Consider the following 5,751-nt stretch of genomic DNA (forward strand, 5'->3'; position numbering starts at 1 on the left):
AATGCATCGGAAAAGAGATACTCGGAACCCCAAAGATAATCCTATCGTGTCCGTAGAAACGTCTGTCGATTTAGAAGGACAATGCAGGGAATCCAGAGTATTTCATATGGACAGAAATTGTGTGTTAATTCGTCAATGTGAGGGAGCGAGGAATGCAGTAAAGGAGGAATAACGCATCGGAAAAGAGATACTCTTAACCCCAAAGAAAATCCTATCTTATCCGTAGAAACGTATCTCGATTTAGAAGGTCAATGCAGGGAATCCAGAGTATTTCATATGGACTCAAATTGTGTGTTAATTCGGCAATGTGAGGGAGCGAGGGATGCAGTAAAGGAGGAATAATGCATCGGAAAAGAGATACTCGGAACCCCAAAAAAAATCCTATCGTTTCCATAGAAACGTATCTCGATTTAGAAGGACAATGCAAGGAATCCAGAGTATTTCATATGGACGCAAATTGTGTGTTAATTCGTCAATGTGAGGGAGCGAGGGATGCAGTAAAGGAGGAATAATGCATCGGAAAAGAGATACTCGGAACCCCAAAGAAAATCCTATCGTTTCCGTAGAAACGAATCCCGATTTAGAAGGACAATGCAGGGAATCAAGAGAAATTCATATGGACGCAAATTGTGTGTTAATTCGTCAATGTGAGGAAGCGAGGGATGCAGTAAAGGAGGAATAATGCATCGGAAAAGAGATACGCGGAACCCCAAAGAAAATCCTATCGTTTCCGTAGAAACGTATCTCGATTTAGTAGGTCAATTCAGGGAATCCAGAGTATTTCATATGGACGCAAATTGTGTGTTAATTCGTCAATGTGAGGGGGCGAGGGATGCAGTAAAGGAGGAATAACGCATCGGAAAAGAGATACTCTTAACCCCAAAGAAAATCCTATAGTTTCCATAGAAACGTATCTCGATTTAGAAGGACAATGCAGGGAATCCAGAGTATTTCATATGGACACAAATTGTGTGTTAATTCGTCAATGTGAGGGAGCGAGGAATGCAGTAAAGGAGGAATAACGCATCGGAAAAGAGATACTCTTAACCCCAAAGAAAATCCTGTCTTATCCGTAGAAACGTATCTCGATTTAGAAGGACAATGCAGGGAATCCAGAGTATTTCATATGGACGCAAATTGTGTGTTAATTCGTGAATGTGAGGGAGCGAGGGATGCAGTAAAGGAGGAATAATGCATCGGAAAAGAGATACTCGGAACCCCAAAGAAAATCCTATCGTTTCCATAAAAACGTATCTCGATTTAGAAGGACAATGCAAGGAATCCAGAGTATTTCATATGGACGCAAATTGTGTGTTAATTCGTCAATGTGAGGGGCGAGGGATGCAGTAAAGGAGGAATAATGCATCGGAAAAGAGATACTCGACTCCCAAAAGAAAATCCTATTGTTTCCGTAGAAACGTATCTTCATTTAGAAACATAATGCAGGGAACCCAGAGTATTTCATATGGACGCAATTTGTGTGTTAATTCGGCAATGTGAGGGAGCGAGGGATGCAGTAAAGGAGGAATAATGCATCGGAAAAGAGATACGCGGAACCCCAAAGAAAATCCTATCGTTTCCGTAGAAACGTATCTCGATTTAGAAGGACAATGCAGGGAATCCAGAGTATTTCATATGGACGCAAATTGTGTGTTAATTGGTCAATGTGAGGGAGCGAGGTATGCAGTCAAGGAGGAATAATGCATCGGAAAAGAGATACTCGGAACCCCAAAGAAAATCCTATCGTTTCCATAGAAACGTATCTCGATTTAGAAGGACAATGCAGGGAATCCAGAGTATTTCATATGGACGCAAATTGTGTGTTAATTCGTCAATGTGAGGGGGCGAGGGATGCAGTAAAGGAGGAATAACGCATTGGAAAAGAGATACTGGGAACCCCAAAGAAAATCCTATCGTTTCTGTAGAAACGTATCTCGATTTAGAAGGACAATGCAGGGAATCCAGAGTATTTCATATGGACGCAAATTGTGTGTTAATTCGTCAATGTGAGGGAGAGAGGGATGCAGTAAAGGAGGAATAATGCATCGGAAAACAGATACTCTACTCCCAAAAGAAAATCCTATTGTTTCCGTAGAAACGTATCTTGATTTAGAAAGATAATGCAGGGAACCCAGAGTATTTCATTTGGACGCAAATTGTGTGTTAATTCGGCAATGTGAGGGAGCGAGGGATGCAGTAAAGGAGGAATAATGCATCGGAAAAGAGATACTCGGAACCCCAAAGAAAATCCTGTCGTTTCCGTAGAAACGAATCCCGATTTAAAAGGAAAATGCAGGGAATCCAGAGTATTTCATATGCACGCAAATTGTGTGTTAATTTGTCAATGTGAGGGAGCGAGGGATGCAGTAAATGAGGAATAATGCATCGGAAAAGAGATACTCGACTCCCAAAAGAAAATCCTATTGTTTCCGTAGAAACGTATCTTGATTTAGAAACATAATGCAGGGAACCCAGAGTATTTCATATGGACGCAATTTGTGTGTTAATTCGGCAATGTGAGGGAGCGAGGGATGCAGTAAAGGAGGAATAATGCATCGGAAAAGAGATACTCGGTACCCCAAAGAAAATCCTATCGTTTCCGTAGAAACGTATCTCGATTTAGAAGGACAATGCAAGGAATCCAGAGTATTTCATATGGACGCAAATTGTGTGTTAATTCGTCAATGTGAGGGAGCGAGGGATGCAGTAAAGGAGGAATAATGCATCGGAAAAGAGATACTCGGAACCCCAAAGAAAATCCTATCGTTTCCGTAGAAACGAATCCCGATTTAGAAGGACAATGCAGGGAATCCAGAGAATTTCATATGGACGCAAATTGTGTGTTAATTCGTCAATGTGAGGGAGCGAGGGATGCAGTAAAGGAGGAATAATGCATCGGAAAAGAGATACGCGGAACCCCAAAGATAATCCTATCGTTTCCATAGAAACGTATCTCGATTTAGAAGGTCAATGCAGGGAATCCAGAGTATTTCATATGGACGCAAATTGTGTGTTAATTGGTCAATGTGAGGGAGCGAGGTATGCAGTAAAGGAGGAATAACGCCACGGAAAAGAGATACCCGGAACCCCAAAGAAAATCCTATCGTTTCCATAGAAACGTATCTCGATTTAGAAGGACAATGCAGGGAATCCAGAGTATTTCATATGGACGCAAATTGTGTGTTAATTCATCAATGTAGGGAGCGAGGGATGCAGTAAAGGAGGAATAATGCATCGCAAAAGAGATACTCGGAACCCCAAAGAAAATCCTATCGTTTCCGTAGAAACGAATCCCGATTTAGAAGGACAATGCAGGGAATCCAGAGAATTTCATATGGACGCAAATTGTGTGTTAATTCGTCAATGTGAGGAAGCGAGGGATGCAGTAAAGGAGGAATAATGCATCGGAAAAGAGATACGCGGAAACCCAAAGAAAATCCTATCGTTTCCGTAGAAACGTATCTCGATTTAGAAGGACAATGCAGGGAATCCAGAGTATTTCATATGGACGCAAATTGTGTGTTAATTGGTCAATGTGAGGGAGCGAGGTATGCAGTAAAGGAGGAATAATGCATCGGAAAAGAGATACTCGGAACCCCAAAGAAAATCCTATCGTTTCCGTAGAAACGTATCTTGATTTAGAAGGACAATGCAGGGAATCCAGAGTATTTCATATGGACGCAAATTGTGTGTTAATTCGTCAATGTGAGGGGGCGAGGGATGCAGTAAAGGAGGAATAACGCATCGGAAAAGAGATACTCGGAACCCCAAAGAAAATCCTATCGTTTCCGTAGAAACGTATCTCGATCTAGAAGGACAATGCAGGGATTCCAGAGTATTTCATATGGACGCAAATTGTGTGTTAATTCGTCAATGTGAGGGAGAGAGTGATGCAGTAAAGGATAAATAATGCATCAGAAAAGAGATACTCGACTCCCAAAAGAAAATCCTATTGTTTCCGTAGAAACGTATCTTGATTTAGAAAGATAATGCAGGGAACCCAGAGTATTTCATATGGACGCAATTTGTGTGTTAATTCGGCAATGTGAGGGAGCGAGGGATGCAGTAAAGGAGGAATAATGCATCGGAAAAGAGATACTCGGAACCCCAAAGAAAATCCTGTCGTTTCCGTAGAAACGAATCCCGATTTAGAAGGACAATGCAGGGAATCCAGAGTATTTCATATGGACGCAAATTGTGTGTTAATTCGTCAATGTGAGGGAGCGAGGGATGCAGTAGAGGAGGAATAATGCATCGGAAAAGAGATACTCGGAACCCCAAAGAAAATCCTATCGTAGAAATGATAATTAAATGAACACCCTAGCTGCAAGCAGGCGTTGATACACTTCGTTGGGGACATGTTGAAAATGTGTGCCCCGACCGGGACTCGAACCCGGGATCTCCTGCTTACATGGCAGACGCTCTATCCATCTGAGCCACCGAGGGCACAGAGGATAGCGCGTCTGCAGGGACTTATCCCTTGCACGCTCCCCGTGAGATCCACATTCCCAACATGTCCACAACACTACATTCGTAGTGCGCCTATTAGATGTTTGCCCATCATACTCATTACTCGTGGCAGATTAATCTACCAAGTCCCGTACGAGTTCGGGCATAGCGTGTGCGTTCGCACACAAGAAGGTCAAAGGCCGGGAACCCATATTTTATTTTAACTATATATGACCATGCAGCTTTGCTAGAATAGAAATGATAATTAAATGAACACCCTAGCTGCAAGCAGGCGTTTCCGTAGAAACGAATCTCGATTTAGAAGGACAATGCCGGGAATCCAGAGTATTTCATATGGACGCAAATTGTGTGTTAATTCGTCAATGTGAGTTAGCGAGGGATGCAGTAAAGGAGGAATAATGCATCGGAAAAGAGAGACTCGGAACCCTAAAGAAAATCCTATCGTTTCCGTAGAAACGTATCTCGATTTAGAAGGACAATGCAGGGAATCCTGAGTATTTCATATGGACGCAAATTGTGTGTTAATTCGTCAATGTGAGGGAGCGAGGGATGCAGTAAAGGAGGAATAATGCATCGGAAAAGAGATACTCAGAACCCCAAAGAAAATCCTATCGTTTCCGTAGAAACGTATCTCGATTTAGGAGGACAATGCAGGGAATCCAGAGTATTTCATACGGACGCTAATTGTGTGTTAATTCGTCAATGTGAGGGAGCGAGGGATGCAGTAAAGGAGGAATAATGCATCGGAAAAGAGATACTCGGAACCCCAAAGGAAATCCTATCGTTTCCGTAGAAACGTATCTCGATTTAGAAGGACAATGCAAGGAATCCAGAGTATATCATATGGACGCAAATTGTGTGTTAATTCGTCAATGTGAGGGTGCGAGGGACGCAGTAAAGGAGGAATAATGCATCGGAAAAGAGATACTCGGAACCCCAAAGGAAATCCTATCGTTTCCGTAGAAACGTGTCTCGATTTACAAGGACAATGCAGGGAATCCAGAGTATTTCATATGGACGCAAATTGTGTGTTAATTCGTCAATGTCAGGGAGCGAGGGATGCAGTAAAGGAGGAATAATGCATCGGAAAAGAGATACTCGGAACCCCAAAGAAAATCCTATCGTTTCCGTAGAAACGTATCTCGATTTAGAAGGACAATGCAGGGAATCCAGAGTATTTCATATGGACGCAAATTGTGTGTTAATTCGACAATGTGAGGAAGCGAGGGATGCAGTAAAGGAGGAATAATGCATCGGAAAAGAGATACGCGGAATCCCAAA

General features: G+C 42.3%; 1 non-coding gene across 1 annotated transcript; it reads right to left on the reverse strand.

Annotated features, from left to right (window-relative positions):
- Positions 1-4,372: 4,372 nt before the first annotated feature.
- Positions 4,373-4,447, reverse strand: Trnat-ugu (transfer RNA threonine (anticodon UGU)). The gene has a single exon. It is a non-coding gene; the product is annotated as a tRNA-Thr (tRNA).
- Positions 4,448-5,751: the final 1,304 nt, after the last annotated feature.

Source organism: Schistocerca nitens, chromosome 2 (genome assembly GCF_023898315.1).
Source record: "Schistocerca nitens isolate TAMUIC-IGC-003100 chromosome 2, iqSchNite1.1, whole genome shotgun sequence".
Taxonomy (NCBI): Eukaryota; Metazoa; Arthropoda; class Insecta; order Orthoptera; family Acrididae; genus Schistocerca; species Schistocerca nitens.